Source organism: Malaclemys terrapin, chromosome 5 (genome assembly GCF_027887155.1).
Source record: "Malaclemys terrapin pileata isolate rMalTer1 chromosome 5, rMalTer1.hap1, whole genome shotgun sequence".
NCBI classification, from domain to species: domain Eukaryota; kingdom Metazoa; phylum Chordata; order Testudines; family Emydidae; genus Malaclemys; species Malaclemys terrapin.
In genome coordinates this window covers 83618603-83642396 of record NC_071509.1, presented here as the reverse complement: position 1 = coordinate 83642396, position 23794 = coordinate 83618603, and the positions used below count along the sequence as shown (strand labels likewise).

The 23794-nt window shown below is 46.2% G+C and overlaps 1 protein-coding gene across 3 annotated transcripts in view; it reads right to left on the bottom strand.

The window, feature by feature from the left end:
* FBXW7 (F-box and WD repeat domain containing 7) overlaps positions 1 to 23307 on the bottom strand; it is a 296926-nt gene extending 273619 nt beyond the window's left edge. For all 3 annotated transcript variants that reach the window (XM_054029535.1, XM_054029538.1, XM_054029537.1), the window contains exon 1: positions 22998 to 23307. The gene's annotated coding sequence lies outside the window, so the exon portion shown is untranslated. The remainder of the gene's footprint in view (positions 1 to 22997) is intronic.
* Positions 23308 to 23794: the final 487 nt, after the last annotated feature.

Below are 23794 nucleotides of genomic sequence, written 5' to 3'. Positions count from 1 at the left end.
ACGCAAAATTCGAGTTACGCAAGGCTTTCTGGAACGGAACAACTGGGTAAGTCGGGGGGCATCTGTACAGCCATGGCACTGCAGCACCACTGTAGCATAGATGCTTCCTACAACAATAGAAAGGGTTTTTTCAGAGATGGTAGTCAATCGAAGAATCCTTTCATCAACACCAAGAGTTAGTTCGACCTAAGTAGAGTGCTCAGGGCATGAAATATTTCACAACCCTAAGCGACATAACTAGGATGACCTAAGTTTTAGGTGTAGACCAGGCGTTAGTCAAGATGAGAGAAGACTGTGAGGAAGAAACTTCAGACAGACCTAACCAAGCAAGACTAATGGACAAAATAATGGCAGATGAAAGTCAATATTCACCAGGTACTGCAAAATGAAAATAATGATTTGAACTACTTATACAATTTTCAGGATTCTAAATTAACTGTATCAACTCAGAAAAGAGATCGGACTGCTCAATGGAGACCTTGCTCAGCATACAACAGTGACCAAAATAAAATAAAAAAAATCAAATAAAATGTTAGGATGCATGAGCATGGAATGGAGCCACAACAGTAGTTCCCTTAACCCACCCAACAATATTGTTAATCTTTCCAGCTATACTCTTAGCCCAGCAAAAGAGTCTGTCCTATCTCGGGGCCTCTCCTTTTGTCCCTTCAGACCCACGAACATGATACAGTTCTGCGGTGACCTAGAATCCTACTTTCGACATCTCCGACTCAAAGAATATTTCCAACATACCTCTGAACAGCATACTAACCCACAGAATCCTCCCTACCAGCACTACCCAAAAAAAAAAAAAAAAAAAGGATTCCGCGTGGACTCCTCCGGATGGTCGACACAACAGACTGGACTTCTACACAGATTGCTTCCGTCAACATGCAAAGGCTGAAATTGCGGAAAAGCAACATCACTTGCCCCATAACCTCAGCCATGCTGAACACAACGCCATCTACAGCCTCAGGAACAACTCTGACATCATAATCCAAAAGGCTGACAAAGGAGGTGCTGTCATCATCATGAATAAATTGGAATATGACCAAGAGGCTGCTAGACAGCTCTCTAACACCACATTTTACAGGCCATTATTCTCTGATCCCACTGAGGATTACCTAAAGAAACTACACCATCTGCTAAAAAAACTCCCTGACAAAGCACAGGAACAAATCTGTACAGACACATGCTTAGAACCCCGACCAGGGGTATTCTATTTGCTACCCAAGATCCATAAACCTGGAAATCCTGGATGCCCCATCATCTCAGGCATTGGCACCCTAACATCAGGATTGTCTGGTTACGTGGACTCTCTCCTCAGGCCCTATGCTACCAGCACTCCCAGCTATCTTCGAGACACCACTGACTTCCTGAGGAAACTACAATCCATCGGTGATCTTCCAGAAAACACCATCCTGGCCACTATGGATGTAGAAGCCCTCTACCAACCAATATTCCACACAAAGATGGACTACAAGCTATCAGGAATTGTATCCCTGATAATGTCACAGCTAACCTGGTGGCTGAACTTTGTGACTTTGTCCTCACCCACAACTATTTCACATTTGGGGACAATATATACCTTCAAGTCAGCAGCACTGCTATGGGTACCCGCATGGCCCCACAGTATGCCAACATTTTTATGGCTGACTTAGAACAATGCTTCCCTAGCTCTCGTCCCCTAACGCCCCTACTCTACTTGCGCTACATTGATGACATCTTCATCAACTGGGCCCATGGAAAAGAAGCCCTTGAGGAATTCCACCATGATTTCAATAATTTCCATCCCACCATCTACCTCAGCCTAGATCAATCCACACAAGCAGTCCATTTCCTGGACACTACTGTGCTAATAAGCGATGGTCACATAAATACCACCCTATACCGGAAACCTACTGACTGCTATACTTACCTACATGCCTCCAGCTTCCATCCAGGACTCACCACATAATCCATTGTCTACAGCCAAGCTCTAAGATACAACCGCATTTGCTCCAATACCTCAGACAGAGACAAGCACCTACAAGATCTCTATCAAGCATTCTTAAAACTACAATATCCACCTGCTGAAGTGAAAAAACAGATTGACAGAGCCAGACGAGTACCCAGAAGTCACCTCCTATAAGACAGGCCCAACAAAGAAAATAACAGAACACCACTAGCTGTCACCTTCAGCCCCCAACTAAAACCTCTCCAGCACATCATCGAAGATCTACAACCTATCCTGAAAGATGATCCCTCACTCTCACAGATCTTGGGAGACAGACCTGTCCTCGCTTACAGACAACCCCCAACCTGAAGCAAATACTCACCAGCAACCACACACCACTGAACAAAAACACTGACCCAGGAACCTATCCTTGCAACAAAGCCCGATGCCAACTCTGTCCATATATCTATTCAAGTGACATCATCATAGGACCTAATCACATCAGCCATGCCATCAGGGGCTCGTTCACCTGCACATCTACCAATGTGATATATGCCATCATGCGCCAGCAATGCCCCTCTGCCACGTACACTGGCCAAACCGGACAGTCTCTATGCAAAAGAATTAATGGACACAAATCTGACATCAGGAATCATAACATTCAAAAACCAGTAGGAGAACACTTTAACTTGTCTGGTCACTCAATGACAGACCTGCAGGTGGCAATTTTGCAACAGAAAAGCTTCAAAAACAGACTCCAACAAGAAACTGCTGAGCTTGAATTGATATGCAAACTAGATACAATCAATTTAGGCTTGAATAAAGACTGGGAATGGCTCGAGCCATTACAAACATTGAATCTATCTCCCCATGTAAGTATTCTCACACTTCTTATCAAACTGTCTGTACTGGGCTATCTTGATTATCACTTCAGAAGTTTTTTTCTCTTACTTAATTGGCCTCTCAGAGTTGGTAAGACAACTCCCAGCTTTTCATGCTCTCTGTATGTGTATATATATCTCCTCAATATATGTTCCATTCTATGCATCCAATGAAGTGGACTGTAGCCCACGAAAGCTTATGCTCAAATAAATTTGTTAGTCTTTAAGGTGCCAAAAGTACTCCTGTTCTTTTTGCGGATACAGACTAACACGGCTGCTACTCTGAAACCGAGCATGGAATGGAGAACAGTATTATAATGCCATCATATAAATCAATGGTAAGTCTTCACCTGGAATTCTGCTTTCAGTTCTTATCAACCTATCTCAAAAAAGGATATCGCAAAAATAGACAAGTGACAACAATTATTAGATGCGTGAATCAGAAAATGATTAAGAATCAGAAAAAAAATGAATGGTAAAATTCTCATGATGGCACAATTTTAATATTAATTTAATACAAGGTCTCATATAAAGTGATATTGAAAATTATTAGATTTGTTAACATTGCAGAGGAGACATGACAGAAGTATACAAAATAATGAATGTTATAGAGAAAGTAGATTGAGAACTTCTATTTATCCTGAGTAATATTACAAACACAAGGGAACATTCAGTGACACTGAAAGGTGGCAAATTCAAGACTGAAAAGGAAATTATTGTTCCATGCAACATAGAATTGTGGAATTCACTGTCATAATATATTGAGGCTAAGAGTTCAGGATTTAAAAAAAGGATTACCCACTTATAAACTAGCAAGAATACCTAGAGTTATAACAGTATTTTTTTTTTTAAAAGAGCACTTCTGAAGGAATATTCAACACCCAAAAACTTCATTAACGCAGTTAAGTTGCCCAGTGGTCCCTTATGCCCTTCCAGAACATGGAGAATTCATAAATTAAATCTCTGAAAACCAGGGAATATAAAGTGATAGTACACATCAACCCCATAACACAGCCTTAACTCTGCACCCAGGGAGCTGGCAGCAGCCAATAGGAATGATTCAGTACCAGGTGTCCCTGGTATATGTAGGGGCTGCATTCTTGAAAAGGGCAACGGATACCAAAACAACAGATACCGGGGACTTTCCCCCCATAAGAAATAACAGTCCGCCCCGCCTCTTCCCGCCCAGTTCCACTCCCTCCTCTGAGCGCGCTGCTGAGCAGCTGTTTCGCAGCGTGCAGGAGGGGCTGGGAGGAAAGTGGAGGGGTTGATTGGACCACTGGTGGACAGCAGACACTGGGAGGGGAGGGGGAAGGAAGGAAGGGCACTGGCTGACAGTCAGTACTAAGCACCCACAGAAAAGTGACGCAAAAAATGAAGTGACGGATATGCGGATAGGGACCAACATGAAAAGACGGTTACTCACCGTTGTAACTGTTGTTCTTCGAGATGTGTTGCTCATATCCATTCCATTAGGTGTGTGCGCGCCGCGTGCACGATCGTCGGAAGATTTTCTACCCTAGCAACACCGGCGGGTCGGCTGTGGAGCCCCCTAGAGTGGCGCCTTCATGGCGCTGAATATATACCCCAGCCGACCCGGCGCCCCCTCAGTTCCTTCTTGCCGGCTACTCCGACAGTGGGGACGGGGGGCGGGTTTGGAATGGATATGAGCAACACATCTCGAAGAACAACAGTTACAACGGTGAGTAACCGTCTTTTCTTCTTCGAGTGCTTGCTCATATCCATTCCATTAGGTGACTCCCAAGCCCAACTTAGGTGGTGGGGTCGGAGTGAGACATTGCTGTGTGCAAAACCGCTGACCCGAATGCAGCATCGTCTCTGGACTGCTGCACTAGTGCATAGTGAGCTGTAAACGTGTGGACTGATGACCAAACCGCCGCTCTACAAATGTCCTGTATCGGAACATGTGCCAGGAAAGCAGTCGAGGAGGCTTGGGCCCTCGTGGAGTGAGCGGTGAGGTGCGGTGCTGAGACGCCTGCCAGGTCATAGCAAGTCCGGATGCAAGACGTAATCCAGGAGGATAGGCGTTGTGAGGAGACCGGTGAGCCTTTCATTCGGTCGGCCACTGCAACGAAGAGTTGCGTCGTCTTTCTAAAGTGCTTTGTGCGGTCAATATAGAAGGCCAGGGCCCTTCGTACGTCCAGGGAATGCAAACGTTGATCCTGGCGAGTGGCATGTGGTTTGGGATAAAAGACCGGGAGAAATATGTCCTGGTTGATATGAAATGGAGAAACCACCTTAGGGAGAAAGGCAGGATGTGGACGAAGCTGCACTTTATCCTTATGGAAAACTGTATAAGGGGGCTCGGATGTAAGCGCCCTGAGTTCAGAAACGCGCCTTGCTGAGGTAATGGCTACGAGGAAGGCTGTCTTCCAGGATAGATACAAAAGTGAACAGGTGGCTAGTGGTTCAAATGGAGGACCTGTGAGTCTGGAGAGAACCAGATTAAGGTCCCACGTCGGGACGGGCTGACGCTGTTGTGGGTACGTCCGGTCTAAGCCCTTGAGGAATCTAACGACCATCGGGTTAGAGAATACCGAGGACGCGAATTCCCCTGGGTGAAAGGCTGATATAGCAGCCAGGTGAACTTTGACTGAAGATATCGCCAACCCTTGCTGTTTTAGGGAGAGGAGATATTCCAAAATGAGGGGAATAGGTGCCTGCAACGGGGGCGTGGCTCGTTGTTCGCACCAACATGAAAACCGTTTCCACTTGGCCAGGTACGTGGTCCGTGTTGAGGGCTTCCTACTGCTCAGCAGAATCTGTTGGACAGAGTGCGAGCATTGCCGCTCTGCGTGGGTGAACCATGGAGCAGCCACGCTGTGAGGTGGAGTGATTGCAGGTCGGGGTGACGCAGCCGACCGTGGTCCTGAGAAATGAGATCCGGACATAATGGAAGCGGGATCGGTGTTTGAACCGAGAGTTCCAACAGTGTGGTGTACCAATGTTGTCTCGGCCACGCTGGAGCGATCAGAATTACCTGTGCCTGGTCTCTGCGCAATTTTAACAGTACCTTGTGGACCAGAGGAAACGGAGGGAAGGCATAAAACAGGTGGTCTTTCCAGGGAAGGAGAAACGCATCCGAGAGGGAGCCCGGAGCTCGACCTTGTAGGGAGCAGAACACGTGGCACTTCCTGTTGTCTCGAGATGCAAACAGGTCTATCTGGGGAAACCCCCACCTCCGGAAGATGGAATGTATGATGTCCGGACGGATAGACCACTCGTGTGTCTGGAAGGACCTGCTGAGTCGGTCCGCTAGAGTGTTCTGGACTCCAGGGAGGAACGATGCCGTGAGATGGATTGAGTGGGCGATGCAGAAGTCCCACAGGCGAATGGCCTCTTGGCATAGAACTGACGAACGTGCTCCTCCTTGCTTGTTGATGTAAAACATGGCCGTGGTGATGTCGATGAGAACTAACACACAACGGCCACGTAGTTGATTGAGAAATGCCTGGCACGCCAGGCGCACCGCCATCAGCTCCCGAACATTGATGTGCAGGGCTAACTGGGGTGCAGTCCACAGGCCCTGGGTATGGTGTTCGTTGAGATGGGCGCCCCAACCCAGAGATGAAGCGTCTGTGACCAGATGCAGAGAGGGTTGTGGGGCGTGAAATGGCATCCCTTCGCAGACCACATTGTGATCTAGCCACCAGGTGAGGGAGGTCAGGACCGAGTTCGGGACCGTGACCACCATGTTCAGGCTGTCCCGATGTGGACGGTATATTGATGACACCCAGGTCTGGAGTGGGCGAAGCCGAAGTCTGGCATGCCTGGTTACGTACGTGCAGGAAGCCATGTGACCCAGCAGGGTAAGGCACGACCTCACCGTGGTAGTTGGGAAGGCCTGTAGCCCTTGAATGAGGCTCGTGATGGTGCCAAAGCGATTGTCTGGCAGGATGGCTTGTGCACGTCTGGAGTCTAGAACTGCGCCGATGAATTCTATTCTCTGGGTAGGTTCTAGAGTGGATTTGTCCTTGTTGAGTAGGATGCCCAACTCGTTGAATGTGTGCACTATTCTGTGGACGTGAGCTTGAACTTGCTCTTTGGTGCGACCGCGTACCAGCCAGTCGTCTAGGTACGGGAACACCTGTATCTCCTGCCGACGAAGGTACGCTGCCACGACAGCCATACATTTCGTGAACACTCTTGGGGCCGAGGATAGGCCGAAAGGAAGGACTGCAAATTGGTAGTGCACCCTGTTTACCACGAATCACAGGAAGCGTCTGTGAGGTGGGTAAATTGAGATGTGAAAGTATGCGTCTTTCATGTCGAGGGCGGCGAACCAGTCTCTGCCCCTTAACTCTATCGGAACCTCCTCTATGGCCCCCATGGCCAGGAGCGTAGAAACCTCCTGTATAAGAAGTTGCTCGTGAGAAGGGTCCCTGAAGAGGGACGGGGAAGGGGGGTGGGAGGGGGGGATAGAAGAAAACTGGATAGCGTATCCCTTCTCCACCGTGCGGAGGACCCAGCGGTCCGAAGTTATAAGGGACCAAGCACGGTGGAAGTGGGAGAGGCGATCCCGGAAGGAGGGGGCTGGATCCTGGGGGATGACTGGGGCGCCGTCCTCGACCGCACCTTCAAAAGTTCTGCCTGGGGCCTGAAGGTGGTCTAGGTGGCCCTTGGTTTTGGCCGGGTTGAGGGCCGGTCCACCTTCTTCTACCACCTCGCCCTCGCCTCCGGGTCGAGTCCTGTCTCTGACGAGGCGGGGGGGGGTAGAAGCGCTGAGGCTGCGGCCTAAATGGTCTGCGCTGAGGGCCCACAACATGCATCCCCAGGGAGCGCATGATTGTTCTCGAGTCCTTGAGGCTCTGCAGGCGAGAGTCCGTCTTGTCCGAGAACAATCCATGTCCCTCAAAGGGCAGATCCTGTAGGGTTTGCTGCAGCTCCGGGGGCAACCCCAAAACCTGAAGCCAGGAGATCCTCCGCATAGCGATACCCGAAGCCATGGTCCTCGCAGCCGAGTCCGCTATGTCCAAGGAGGCTTGCAAGGAGGTCCGAGCCACCTTCTTACCCTCCTCTACCATGGCTCCAAACTCCTCCCTGGACTCTTGGGGAATCAACTCCTTAAACTTCCCCATAGAGTTCCAGGAGTTGAAGTTGTAGCGGCTCAGGAGCGCCTGCTGGTTCGCCGCTCTAAGTTGCAGCCCTCCGGCTGAGTAAACCTTACGGCCAAACAAATCGAGCCGCTTAGCCTCCTTTGATTTAGGCGCTGCAGCCTGCTGACCGTGGCGCTCTCGTGCATTCACTGATGCTACCACCAGTGAACACGGTTGGGGGTGGGTATACAAGTACCCGTAGTCCTTAGACGGGACAAAGTACTTCCTTTCCACCCCTCTCGCTGTGGGTGGGATAGAGGCAGGAGTTTGCCATATCGTATCCGCATTGGTTTGTATCGTGCGGATCAGGGGTAGCGCCACCCTCGATGGGGCATCCGCTCCAAGGATGTTCACGATAGGGTCCTGTACTTCCACTATCTCCTCCGCCTGCAGGTCCATATTACGGGCCATCCTACGCAGGAGATCCTGGTGAGCCCGAAGATCTATCGGAGGGGGACCCGTACATGAAGTGCCCGCCACTGCCTCATCCGGAGAGGAGGAGGAAGATGCCTCCGGTGGTACTGGATCCAAGGGGGGGTCCTGATCCCCCTGCTCTTGGGCCGGAGCATCACCTGTACTTGCGAATAACTAACTAAGCTAGGGAGAGTGGAGAACAGCTATGCCGCGCTCCACAGTTCCAACGACCGTCAGGGGCGGTAAGAAGGAACTGAGGGGGCGCCGGGTCGGCTGGGGTATATATTCAGCGCCATGAAGGCGCCACTCTAGGGGGCTCCACAGCCGACCCGCCGGTGTTGCTAGGGTAGAAAATCTTCCGACGATCGTGCACGCGGCGCGCACACACCTAATGGAATGGATATGAGCAAGCACTCTAAGAAGAACTGGAACACATTCACCTACTGATGAGCAAAGGATACGCGAAACAACGAATAAGGAGGAGACATATACCAGGGACCCCATGTAATGGGAATGCAAAGGTTAAACTACCAAAGTAAGTAGAGGATTCTGCATTTCTTAAGTCTTCACATCAAGAGTGGGATGTCTTTTTGGAAGATACTTTAGCCAAGCAAGTTATTAGGCTCAACATAGAAGTAATAGGATGAAATCCTCTGGCCTTTGTTATACAGGACGACAAACTAGATGATCTGTTCTAATGGTCCCCTCTGGCCTCAAAATAAAAATCTATAAATTCATAAGTAGATACAAGGAAGGAGTAAGAGAAGGTGTCACTGTTTGTATTTTGTTCTACAGAGTTGAACTTAAGCATTTATCTGCATTTACTCCAGATGTGTTCAGGTTGTTAGCTGTAGCTATAGCTATAATGAATGAGGAGGGTCCTCTGCACGGTGGCATATATGACAGTCACCTCCAGGGCTTAGTGGGGGACAAGTGAACGCAACATCTCAGACTGGATCCTCAGGGCAAGAAAGAAGGGGTGGCAACATTTTTGCAGTGTGGGGTGGGTTTGTGTACAGCAGGCTCAGTGTTTGAGTGTAGGTAGCTCCTGTTTGCTATGTCTGATTTGACCTAAATCCAAGTTTTGCCTTAGCAAAAACATTTGCTTTTAGTCTATAATGCCCACGTGCTCTGTTCCTAAAGCGTTCTGTAGAATCTGTGGAGATAGAGAGCTAGAGTACTTGTGTTATTGGTATGTTGGGGCATTGCTCAAAGACAACTGCAATAAGGCTGCGTTACAGTAGTAACCCCCACCTTAGCTTTGCATTTCCTGGTTTTCAGAGGTTTACATTTAGCCTCTCTCCAGATTCTGGAAGGGCATAAAGAACTACTGGGCAATCTTAACTCTGTGTTATCTAAATTCTGGGTATTTAATTTCCTTAGGCTTTTTGAAAGTAATTCCTCAGCACTCTTACATACCACAGCGCAGCTCTCCCCTCCTCTGCCTCTGGCACCTTGGCAATGACTACCTCAACCCCAGAATGCTCTGGCAGCACGCTGATCTCATCTCCTACTGCATCATCTCCCACCTCTGTCTGTGTCCAGCACTGCCAATTCTCCCTCCTACCGACACAGACATAGGTGTTGGCATGGGAGTCGCAGGTTGAAGAACTGGAGAGAAGATGCACAAACAAGGTCTAGCATGAAGACTGGAGACATTTCTGACATTGAGAGGGGGCATGATGGGAAGGATAGTCCCTTGGTTAGGACCAGGGATTTGGAAGACCTAAATTCAAATCCCTGGTCCACGACGAACTTCCAGTGTGACCCTGGACAGGTCCCTTAGTCTCACTGCGTATGTTACATTACAGCTGGAAGCATGCATCCCAGCATGGGTAGACAGACTCACGCTAACTTTGCTCAAGTTAATAGCAGTGTGGACACAGTAGCATGGGCAAGCCACCCAAGTCCAGACCCAGAGCCCCCTCAGTAAAACAGAAGCAATACTACCGCATGGGGGCATTGTGAGAATAAACACATTAAAAACTGTGAGGCACTCAGGATACTACTGTGATGGGGGCCATTGACTGACAGATGGATTGATGATGGGGGATTCTGGGGAACAGAACTAAAATTCCCCCCCACACACACATCCCTTACTGCATGCCCGACAATCTCCTTTCCATCCCACTCTTCCCTGCGCTGTTCCAACCCCACAGGCACACACACAAATCCCCCTTCTCTACTCCAACTCCCCACATTCTCCATAACAGCCCAGCTCCAACCATTGCTCCAACTCCTCCAAAATTCCCTCCACACATGCATTGCTGAGAGCCCACCACTCCATGCCCTTGATAAGTCTGGAGGGACTATGAGAATGTGGGGAAGTGGTCGGGCTGTAAGAACTGCATGTACCAGGTGGAGACAAGAAGGAGCAAGACAGGAGAGTGAAGATGCAGAGTACCTACCCAAAATCAGGGCCTAATGTATATGGAAAAAGGGCTCCATACATCATCTGCTGCACAGAAAGATCAGAGGTGTGAAGTGGCCCCCCTACAAATCTCAGCTCACATGGAGTGTTAGAAAGAGGAGCTCGGCTCCCCTCCACTCCCAAATCCCAGTTTATATGTGGGAAGGGGGCAAGGAGAGGAGTCAGACCCCTTCTGAGAGGCAGAGCCCACCAAATTGCTCTGGCTCCTGGTCGCAGTCCTGAGAGATAGGGCTGTGAATTGGAGGCATCTGTGCCAGAGATAGCAATTTCCTGCAATATTCCGGACAAACCTTTTGAATTAAGTGTATATATTCCCATGGGAGAGCAGGACTACAGCCCCTCCAGGAATTAAGAAGAGCAGAGAGTGGTTAGGTATTCACTCAGGTTGTAACACCTCCAGAGAGCTACCATCACCTGGCGAGACGGTTGCATATACTGGTTCAAAGGAAATATTTTTAGATGATCCAGCAAAGAAGAAATCTGGTCCAAGTGTGGCCCCAATCCTTAGCAAAAGAGTTTTTCCCAGTGAGGCTCCTTAAGACAGAGTGTGCTTGTTCCGAGCTGAAGCTGGGATGAACTCATGACTACAGGAAAAAACCCTGTGTGGGGTTTGAAGGACTCATCACCAACCAGAGTCCTTGTTGGAGTTGGGTGTGATCTCTCGTAAGCTTATCAGAATGTCTTTAATATGTTTTCTCTGTAATGCTTTTCCTTAAGAATGTGCTTGCTTGGAAAGAGCTGTGTGGTAGCTTAACTGGGGCAATTACACTGATTACCATCTCTGAGGAGAAAAATAAAGCAGGTTGGCTTAGGCAGCTTGACTTTGCTGGGGAGATCCCAGTATAGGCAGGGAGCTGCACAGTTTGGAAGTACCACAACCCCACCCACCCTGGTTAGGAGGGGGGGAAAAAATGCAGGACTTTGCCCAAGAGATGTGATGGCTGAGATGCTCTTGCTGGACCATAGAGGGGAACACTCTATTTAATCAATGCTAATTTCCTTGACAATGCTTATAAAGTAAAATCAGAGTGGATTTTAGATCACAAACTAGAAGTTTTGGTCTTGGGGCAAAACTTCCAAAAGGAGTATCTGCATAATGCAGACAGATATTGAGGATCATGCACAAAACACATTCTCTGAAAGCTGCCACGGGCAATGCTCAAACTCAGTGCATGGTTTAGCTCAAGTTCACTAATGTCAATACACTGCATAGGCACCAACTTTCTAATCTGACGGGGGTTGCTGCCCCCCAGCTCCACCCAAGTCCTGCTCCCACTCCACCCCTTCCCCCAATGCCCCACCATCGCCCTGCTTCTTCACACCCCGCGCAGTTCCATCCCATATCCCGAGCACGCTGCACAATCACACCTCCTGATGCTGCGTAACAGCTCATCCGCAGCAGACGGTAGGCACAGGGGAGGTGCTGATCAGCGGGCGGGAGGCGCTGACAGGGGGCTGCCAGTGGGTGCTCAGCACCCACCATTTTTTTCTCCGTGGGTGCTCCAGCTCCGGAGCACCCATGGAGTCAGCGCCACTGCCACATTAGTCACAGTGACAACAGACTCCCTAGAATCTCTCTTACTTCAATAGAGTCCTTGCCTTGGTGCACAGAACATGTACACTTCAATCTCTTTGACTCAATAGTTTTGGTACAAGCCATTTTGGAGACCTAAACTCTATGGTCCATAGCTTTTCCAGTATTGCTCCCCCAGTGGGGCAATAGGCGTCATGCTCTACCTGAGTAACATCAAGCAACTGATATCAGATGGGGGATGATTAAGGTCATAGTTTGAACCTCAAGTGTGCACAAAAACCATTAAAAGAAGATTTTGCAAGATACTGGGTTTGTTTTTAAAAGGGATTCTACTGGAGAATCCTTTTCTTAAAAGACCCCAAATTTGGGCCACTAACCCTACCCCTCACTCCCATGATGCATAGTTAGTTTTAAGACCATCTGATTGAAGTACAGATTTTAAAACATTTAGAATAGTCAACCTTTAAACAGAAAACACTGCTCAACCTTAACTATAATGGAGTTAGCCCACTGCTATAACAAACCCTCAAGCTTCATGACATAATCAAACCTTTAACTACCAACTTAATCTGGGGCAGGTTATCCAATAATTGCCCCAAACAGGGTTCCAGTTGGCGTTGGCACTGTCAGACAGGATACTGGAATAGACAGACCACTGATTTGATCCATTATGTAAGTCCTATGGTACCTATTCCCCCCCGCCCATGTGTTGTTTTCTCTTCTTCATCTCCCCTTTTTACATATTAGTTAATTCCATTGTGTTATCCATGATTTTTTAGATCACCTCCCCATGTAGTCCCCATCCCCTTTATATACCTAGTTTCTCTCCCCACCTCCATTCTTCTTCTCCCACAAAATTTTCACTGGGCTGGAAATGAAATTGACATTAACAGCCATTTTCACTCCCCTCCCCACGCCACCCAGGATTTGAAGCCCAATTAATTCACTCCTAGCACAGAAAGACTTCTCCCATGATGATGTTGCCTGGCAGGGGCTCACAGTTAAACTATATGCGTTAGATCAGGTTTCATACTTTCCATATAGAAGTGTAATTTTTAAATTGACTGTACCCCTTCAATACAACAGAAAGTAATTATAAAGCATTTACAAATGGAGAATTTAGACAGACTATTTTTTATAGTACGTTTTTTAAATGTAGTGCATCTGGAACAAATATATTAATATAATTTATTCTGCCCCCTTAGCCCGGGGTGGGCAAACTTTTTGGCCCGAGGGCCACATCGGCGTTGTGAAACTGTATGGAGGGCCGGGTAGGGAAGACTGTGCATTCCTAAACAGCCTGGCCCCCGCCCCCATCCGCCTCCTCCCACTTGCCGTCCCCCTCAGAACCCTCAACCCATCCAATCCCCCTGCTCCTTGTCCCCTGACCGCCTCCACCCACCACCACCACCACGCTGCTCAGAGCAGCAGAAACTCACAGGCCCGCCGGAGCCAGTCACTCCGCCCATGCTGTCCAGCAGGAGCGGCGGGCCAGAGTGCTGCCCGCACGGCAGCGTGGCTGCAGGGGAGGGGGGACCGTGGAGGACGGGCCGGGAGTATATTGAAATTCTTATATGGCCACCAACACCATAACATTCAAGTATATAGTCTTATCAAAATCAAATACAAATCCAACACTCACAGACATGTCATCGACTTAAGAAATTCCCCAAATGACCTTAAGTCCACAAACTAGTGAAGGGGGTATAATTCAACAAAGTTACCAAACTTAAAGAATACACCTTTTGTGAGAATATAAAACAGAAATACAAAACTTATGCAATACATGTAAATCAAGTAAACGGTATTGCAAAATTCTGTGCAATTGTAGGAAAGAGCAGGCAACAACACCTATAGTTAAGATTGCCTAACACTTTTCATTATAAGACCCCGTTTTCAATTGCTTAAAAATACTTTAACTGTTCAGATTAAAGTGTTCGATGTCAGGTGTCTTATTTGTTTGGGGTTTGTTGTTTGTCTTCTAATCTTTCAGGAAAAATGGTTCTGCAGTTTCTCAGAAGCAAAAGTTACAGAAAAACATACCATTTTACCAATGTTTCAAAAAATCATGCAATCATTTTTTTCAGACGTGCTACCTTCCTGCTTTGGAGCACAGATTTAATTTGGCAGCAGAGTCAAACCTGGGGACACAGAAATGCAATTTACTGTCCATGTGAAAATCCACTCAAATTCAATAGTTATAGGCCTTTGAAATTTGTCATTTGCACATGCTAAGTAAGGGATGACTGGTAAATTCTCCTAAAATTCATCTGCAGTGAGCATGCTCCAGCCCATACCTGCAGAAACTGAGCAGGGCTTCTCTCTCAATTGATCCTCCCAGTTATTGGCAACCACTGTCACTAGGCACTGCTAAAACCCAGGCAACAAGGAGGAGGAAGCAGCTTGACTTGAATGCAGAGGTATGAGGGGAAGAAAGGAACCTGCTATGGAATAGGGGCAGAAGGATCTGTTACCAATATAGCATACTACCGTTGAGAACCTGAAACTGAACTGGGGAATTCTACATAAGAACAGCCATACTGGGTCAGAGCAAAGGTCCAACTAGCCCAGTATCCTGACTTCCCACAGTGGCCAATGCCAGGTGGTTCAAAGGGAATGAACAGAACAGGTAATCATCAAGTGATCCATTCTATTGACCATTCCCAGCTTCTGGCAAACAGAGGCTAGGAACACCATCCCTGCCCACCCTGGTTAAATAGCCATTAATGGACCTATCCTCCATGAACAGTAGAATCTCAGAGTTATAAACACCTTGGAAATGGAGGTTGTTTGTAACAGTTATACTGTTAGCTCTAGTGAGCTCTAGCTGTGGATTTAGATGTTCCAATCTTGCTGGTGACCCATGTGGGGATCTACATGCTTCTACGTGATTGAATTTATTTTTGCCTTTTTTTTTTTTTTTAAGCTAGGAAATGACTTGGAAATAAAACTATTACATGAACATTGAAGATGAGAAGTCCAACACTCAAAAGTTAGGAAATATCAAAATTTAGGCTACATGTGTAATCTTACTTCGGCCCCCTTGTGCATATGCATTATGATACAATCTAATTACATGATCACCAGGGATCCTAATTTTCCATGATAAACAAAATTCTCCAAAAAAAATCCATACAAATCAATGTTTTTCTACAATTAAAATAAAACCCTGAAGTTTAGTTTCCCTAGCCACAATATATAAATATCAGTTGAACTAGGGTGACCACACATTCCATTCTGGTGAGGGTAGTCCCCTTTGTAACTCCTATTCTGGATGTCTTTATGATCAGTTGGCAAGAGCAAATGGGACAAATGCCTAGTTTTGCAAAAAAAAATATTGGGGTGTGCAGAGGAATGTTCAGAGGGGCGAGTGGAGATGCCAGGCGCTGGGGGTTGGGCTAACCCCACGCGATGTCCCATTTTCACTTTGGGAAATATGGTTACCCTAACTTTCGGTAAAATTTAGTTAATAAAAACATATATTAACTGTTTTTTCACAAAATGTAAAAAAAAAAAAAATGTTCTCTGCAAAAATGCAAATTCTGCATTTTTCTGTGGCAAAGAGATTTCTAGGATCTCAGATGATCGCATGCTACTTTTTCCATGGAACATCTCTGAGAATACTACGAACTGTGTAGCACAGAACTCTCCCCCAGAGCCACAAGAGCTCAGGGGGAAAAAATTCCAGGGAGAAGCCAGCCCCAGAAGCCAGGAAACCTCAAACCAGCAGGATCAGATACTGAAGCAGCCTCAGCAGCATGCTGCCAGATTGCTTTCTAGTTTTGACTTTGAATAGTCTCTCCTCTGTCCTGACGGTGAAAAAGTGGGCTGGAGCTAACCGCTTCACACCATGCTTCCTTCCCTCTTCCACCCCTTGCTGCACTTGCTTCTATATCTCCTCTCTTCCTTGATCTAGTTATCAAAGACTACCTCAACAAAACTCCATGAAAAGAAGTTTAAAAACAAAACAAAACAAAACAGGACATTTGCACACTATCACAGTGCTTGTTCTGCTTGTGCATTATATCCCTTTTCCTTAATCTTTGACTGTCTTTGTCTACTCATATTGTAAATTCTTTGGGGCACGGACTGTCTCTTACTCTATGTTTGTATTGTACCTAGCATAATGGGGTCCTGGTCTTGGTGAGTTCCTAGACGCTATCATAATAAAATCAGTATTACCAGCACCTTGCCAAACAGGGATATTTTGAACACTAATTCTTTAAATGTTTGTAAAAAGGACATTGACACTGTGGCAATAAGCATTATAGAAAAGCCCAGGAAAAAATTATTAATTTTAGTATTCAGTGCAGCGTCTGGATAGTGTGCAGTAAATAAGGCCTGGAGCCATGCATAAGATGACAAGGACAAGACGACACTGAGTTCAGTGAGCACTATCCACCTTGTGCACTGAATGAAAATAGGCAATGTCTATGAGGGTTTGATTTTGCAATCTTTATGTTATTTCAGTGTAGGGTTTGGGGAGTTTCATGTAATTATTGCTAGAGCTGGTAGCACTCCCTATTACAAAAGTTGCCCAACACTTCCCACTATAAGACCTTGGTTTTAGTTGCTTATAACTTTGCTATTTGGGCTGAAATTTTCCATGCTGGGCATCTGCCTCACTGAATTTCTTTGGAAAATTTCAGCCAAAATGGTTAAGCCATTCCCAAAAGCAAGGCTGGGAAAAAACATTATTTTGTTCAGGTTATAAAATTCTAGTGACCTTTTCTTTGAAAAGCTCTAACACCCCATGCTTTGGAGCAGGGATTTGAAATTTGGCAGAAGTGTAGCCTTTGTGTCAGGGATGTGCCATTTGTCATCCCTGAGAAAATGTGCCCAAATTTGACCATGTTTTAAACTGTTTGAAAAAAAAAAATCAGTTTGCACATGCTCAGCAGAGACTTGATAGAGCTTAAAAGACAAATCTCAGAGAATTCTGTCTGCAATAGGCATCCTTCAGCCTGAGTCTCTACAAGACTTTCCCTACAACTGCAGATACAGGCTCCTACAAGCTGTGCTGGGCAGGTATGGGCACCTGAACTCAGAGAGCAAGGAGACTGCCTCCCTACTGGTCCCTAGCAGGGTAGAGGAGAAAGCGATCTGATTCAAATGCTGAGGGGACAAGAGCCGGACTTGCAGGAGGAAAGGAGGTTGGGGAAGTAGATTGGGAACAAGAGTTGGGGGAGGGGCAGGGAAAGAGGCGGCAGCTGGAAGGAAAGGGAAATGAGAGTTGGGATGGAAGAAAGGGGGACACTGGGAATGGCTGGGCAAGCAAACTTGGAGCTGGGGCAGCGACTGAGGCCAGGAGCCAGGTTAAATTAAGGTTGTACAGAAACCTTAATTCTGGCATTTCCTATCTTCTGAGTGCTTGACTTTGCAACCCTAAAAGTGTTCTTTTAACTTCCTTTGGGCACGTTATAAAAATAAGTTTATATTACACACATCTGTCCAGTCCTCACCTTACATATTTCTAGATCATAATTATGTTGGCTAAGCTGTTTAAAACCTGCTGTTTCAATCTAAGAACAACAACAGAGGTAGAACACAGTTACTATGCTGACCTAAATTAAATCATAGAATCGTAGGACTGGAAGAGACCTTGAAAGGTATTCTAGTCCAGTCCCCTGCACTCAAGGTAGGAATAAGTACTATTATCTAGACCAGTGGTTCTCAACCTGCAGCCCAATCAAGCACAGAACTGCTGCCCATGTGACATCCTCAGAGCCATACAGGTAGTGTTGAATGCGGCCCACAATGGTAAATACGTTGAGAACCACTGATCTAGACTACCCCGACAGGCTTTTGTCTAACTTGCTCTTAAAAACCTCCAATGACGGAGATTCCAAATTTCCCTAGGCAATTTATTCCAGTGCTTAACCACTCTGACAGTTAGGAAGTTTTTCCTAATGTCCAACCTAACTGCCCTTCCTGCAATTTAAGTCCATTGCTTCTTGTCCTACTCTCAGAGGTTAAAGAGAACAATTTTTCTTCCTCCTCCTTTTAACAATCTTTTATGCACTTGAAAACTGTTATGTCCCCACTCCGTCTTCTCTTCTCCAAACTAAACAACTCTCCCTCCCCACTTTTTTTCCCCAAATCTTCCATCATAGGCCATGTTTTCTAGACCTGTAATCATGTTTGTTTAAATCTGACAGAAGGGGAAGAGGCAAAAGCCAGACCTGGACTGGCAACCAGAACCAGATATGGTAGACACAAAAAATGCTTACTTATACACTATATGTTGGTATAGGATTAACACAAGTCTTGTTGGAAAGAACCACTGACAGAGTATCTTGCCCTCTCATCCCACAAAAATAGCAAGCCAGAATGCAATATAAATCAAAATGTTTCTTTCAAGTGTGACATTTCACATTTTCCCCCCAGACCATTTTATAATTCAAGAGAGCATTCCCCCCCCCCCCCCCGCCCCACCAAAATCCGTCTCAAGTTCCTTCAAATCATATATTTATGCCAGTAAGGCCATAATTTTCCATCTTGACACCTGGGCAGAAAAACCTTCTAAAGAAGGAACTGCGTATTTTTGATGTGGGTAATGAATTTTCTGGCTGCTGCTACATTTATTTGCAGATCCATCAATATCTGCACATGGAGCTAAAGCAAAGAGAGAAGAGCTGCTTTGTGACAGATAATTTGTTTACATATTACCTTAAATGCGCTGACCTATGTAAAATGAAAATTTGTTCCCTAGGAACTGGACTAAGAATACCAAACAGGTGATCACATCTCATAAGAACGGCCATATTGGGTGAAACCAAAGGTCCATCTAGCCTGGTATCCTGTCTTCTGATAGTGGCCCAGAAGGAATGAACAGAACAGGTAATCATCAAGTGGTCCATTATTCCCTATCACCCATTCCCAGCTTCTGGCAAGCAGAGGCTAGGGACACCATCCCTGACCATCCTGGCTAATAGCCATTGATGGACCTATCCTCCATGAATTTATCTAGTTCTTTTTAGAACCCTGCTATAGTCTTGGCCTTCACAACATCCTCTCGCAAAGAGTTCCACAGGTTGATCTGAAAAATATCTATCATAATTGGCACACTTTGTGGCAGTCGCAGAGAGACCTAGAACCAAAAAAGTAAAGGCTTCGCTCCTAAGAAATCAGAAGTGAGGCCAAGACAGTAAGTAGAAGTTTGCACTGCCACTGCTCACAATTTATCTGTTTTATGAATAAACAGGAGATTTCAATCCAGGTGGTTCCATCATCTTTCATGAATTTACTAAACACATTAAAACAATACAACCCAGCACGTAATTAGTTTATTTACAGGAAATGGAATTAAAATGTAACGTTTGCTCTGTTAGACACCACCATCATCAATTGAACTGTTTCCTCCTTCTCTAAAATGAAGTTGTGCATACACTGACACAAAAGTATTATAGATGTTCAGGTATCTTCAAGGGCTTCATGTTGATTTCAGATATTCAAGTACAGGTCTGTCTCATCTTACGCAGGGGTTCCGTTCCGCAGTTAGCGCATAAAGCGAAAACCGCATATAGTCAAAATTACATTGAGTTCAGTGGCGGGCGGAATCGCCTGCACTACAGGTACAGTATTAAAATGGTTCTCTCTTTTTTTTTGTTTTGTTTTTGCCGACCGCGTAAAGCTGAAATCGCGCATGTTAAATGCGCGTAAGATGCGACAGACCTGTACTACATCCATAAATTCAGTTAATGGATATATGTTTTGAAGAGTAACAGCCAGTGTGCCCAAATATTAGATTAAATTCAGGATTGGAGTACCCTGAGTGGTGATGCTTCATGTGTTGTTATAAGCTTTTTTCTTTTTTTAAAAAGCCAACCAAATAAAATTGCACACATTGTTGAAACTGACAGACCTACAATGGGACCTCTAACGCCCTCCCTTTTCTAATAGCTTTCAAATTTAATTTCAAAAGAGAGAAAGCCAGCACAATACCAAGACTATCAGAAAGCAGTGGGTACACTGTAGGGAGGAATTAAAAAGTTAAGACAACCGAAGCAGCTAAAAATCCAAGTCATTTTCAGTTTTGTAAAATACATCCATTTTATTAATAATGATTTCACAGAATCAAGATGTTTACAAGCATGGACCATGCAGAATATGAGTGCAATTTAAAAAAAAATACAGCTAACAATCTGACCATTGCAAAAAGGTGCTATAAAGAGACAATAATGAAAGAGAGGAAGTTAAACTTAATTTGGATTCAGGATATTGACACAGCTTTATGTCAAAGGAAGTTGAAGTGTTATTGTCAGATTGAACTAAACCATGTTGCTTTAAGCACATGCATAAATTAAATATAAGAAGACACTGACTATCCTACTAATCCTCTACAACAGGGATAGGCAACCTATGGCACACTTGTGGCCACGAGCTGATTTTCAGTGGCACTCACACTGCCCCCGGGTCCTGGCCACCGGTCTGGGGGGGGGATCTGCATTTTAATTTAATTTTAAATGAAGCTTCTTAAACATTTTAAAAACCTTCTTTACTTTACATACAATAGTTTAGTTATATATTATAAACGTATAGAAAGAGACCTTCTAAAAACGTTAAAATGTATTACTGGCACATGAAACCTTAAATTAGAGTGAATATATGAAGACTCGGCACACCTCTTCTGAAAAGTTGCCGACCCCTGCTCTACACTGAAGGAAACTCATTCAACTTCTGGTACCTTGGCCTTGTAAGTCAGCAGAAGCTGGAAGTGTTGTTGAGGCATCACTCAATTCTTGAATGTCCTTAATGCAGTAAGTGTTGTATTCTCCTGTTGTTTAAGAAAGTATTGCTCACCTCAAGGTGACTTTGTCTCAAAAAAAGGAGTTAAGAAATTTCTAGTATTCTTCAAGCAATTTTTTAGGTTTTACAATCACTTTTTAAAGTGTCTCTCTTCCTGGTGAAAGACCTTTAAACAACTGGAGAAACTGACTATACGGGTACAGTAGGTATACATGTAATACAGTCAAATGCTTAGAGCAAACAAACAAAAAAACCAGATCAAGGTTTTTTTTTTCTTTAAACTTTCAGTTGAAGTAATCCTAGCTGACAGTGATGATAGAAATATAAAGTTTTTAGACAAAAAGCATGACAATTTATATTAACACTCCAAAAAGGCACTATTTAGTAGATCCTATACATTCCTCTCTGATGGAAGGTCAGCTGCTGCAATGTAGGATTGAAAGAGGAGAAAGTAAAAGCTGATTGGAGGGAAATGTAGGAGGGAAGTCAACAACACTCTCCAAAAATAAATCTAGATAAAGTTGGTCAACCTGTTTATTCTCCATTCAGTTAAAAGTGTCAGTTAAACATAAAGGTTTTCCATTTTCTCTTTCAGAAAGACAGCTAGGAAAAATACCCTATAAACAGTTGCAGACACCAGTGTTATCCCAATGTTATTAATTCAGAAACTAGATCTGAAATACCATTCAAATGATAGTTACAGATGTTCTTGGTTTGCATATAGTCTATGTGTAAGCCCAATTTAGACAAACCAAATTAATATGTACAGTATGTAGCTCTCCATAAGGCAGAATGTAGAGTGATTTCCATTTTTCAAAGCCTGTATGGTGGGATAAAATGTTTTTTATTTAATTTAGCAGCAACTTTAACTGCTGGCAAATGAGGTTGAAGATATGCTACTCAAGCAACCAGATCCTTTTCAGTAACTTGTAGGGTAGCAATATAAAAACACTCTGTATACTAAGGCTCAATACCCAGTATAGGATTTCCAAACTGAGACCCATGGAGCACTTGATGGTATTGTGTGGAAAGATGATTAGACACATGGTGCTGGCTCTTCCTTCTTATTTCCAACTGCTAAACTGTATTAAAATCCAGCTAAAATGCATTAAATACTTGCCTAATATTACTTTTTCATGCAAGCAATTACAGCAGTTTCCAGAGGGATGTTATGCAACTGTGCATAGAAGGAATCCACAATCTATTAAGATGAATCCCACCCTATAAGAGTTTGAAAATCCCTCCATTAAAATATTGTGGCTTTTACAGATGCTTGTATTTTTCAGTTCTGGTGTACAAGACATCCTGATAAAGTACAAGCACAGTTCTGTTAAGCTCTTAAGATTTTACATAAAACAATAGTGAATGGAAGGAGATTCAAAGTCGTTTTAAAAACCGTGGTCTTTGTTCAAGACTTCAGTAACATTCTCTGCTGTTCCTTGCTGCAGCAAGTTCAAAGCGAGACGTACAAGTTTCTAAAGGGGAACTAATTCCCAAACTCGTTTTTTGATTGGACGCTATCAGCCCCTCTCACTGTAGTAACTCTTTACAAAGCCGAGGCTGCCTAATTCTCAAGGTGAAAAGTGGCAGGATAGGAATTGATTTAATATAAGGATTTCCCTACGGTGTCTCTCTCTCTCGCAGAAGCAAGAAGAGCTGCACTCTCGGGAGGGTCACTTAGCTCAGCAGACCGTGCAAAGCTCCCGGCAACGTGAGGCGCATGTGAAACAGGGGATACCTCGGGCGGGGCTGCTGCGATGACGGTGCGCCCCCGCCCCGCCGGGAGGGACTGAGCCGCATGCTCCCACTTAGTCCCCAGCCCATGCTCACAGGGGTTGCGGGTCTTTGCATCCACGTGTTTCACCTGGAAAGTCATCAGCAGCGCGGAGCAGAGACCAGCAGAACTAGACCCGACCCCCCCCCAACCCACACTCACCTTAGGAACAGCAACAGCGGCGGGTTAAGTTTCCCTCCTTTGGCTGTCTGGCTGCAGCAGATACGCTATCGGTGATACAGGGGAGCGCTAAAGCTCACCCTTGTGCTGGGGACAGGGGGATCCGCTTCCCTGCGGGGACTCTAGGACTTCACAGTAAGTTGGACGCCAGGTCCCGAGAGGCACAGCGTGTCCGGGAAACTTTAGTGAGAGACAGGTCAGCCCCCTCGGCTGCCGGGTCCCCGAGTCTCTCTCGCTGCCTCCCGGCTCCGGGGGGCTGCTCGGCGGTTCACGCGCGTGTTCGGGTCTCTTCACATGGAGCCGCTGCCCCCTCGCTTCCCCCCGGGCCGGTCTCTCTGCTGCCGCCGTCCGGGAGAGGAGGCGAGTGGCTCGGGCCGCGGCCCCCGCTCCGCGCTCCCTCTCATACACTCGGGCACCGGGAGCCGCCGCACCCGGCTCCAGCGGCCGGGGCGCTGCTAGGGCCCCAGCCAGGCAGCGCGGGGAACCCAGGCGGCCGGGCTCAGCGCCGCTCCCACTCTGGTCTCAGGCATGTGTGAGTCTCTGCGCGGGGCGCTCCGCAGGCAGAGGCGGGCGGCAGCCGCCACGCGTGGGTGCCCGTTACCTCCTCGGCCGGAGCCCTACGGCTGTGGCGGGAGGGGGCGCTGGGGAGGCCGGTCCGGGCTGCACCTCGCGCCTCGGGTCCGCTTGTTTTCTGTGTCTCCCACAGAGCGATTGGTGCGGGAGGAGAGAGGGGAAGAGGACGGCGGCGCACGGGGATGACAGGCGTAACCAGGCAACAG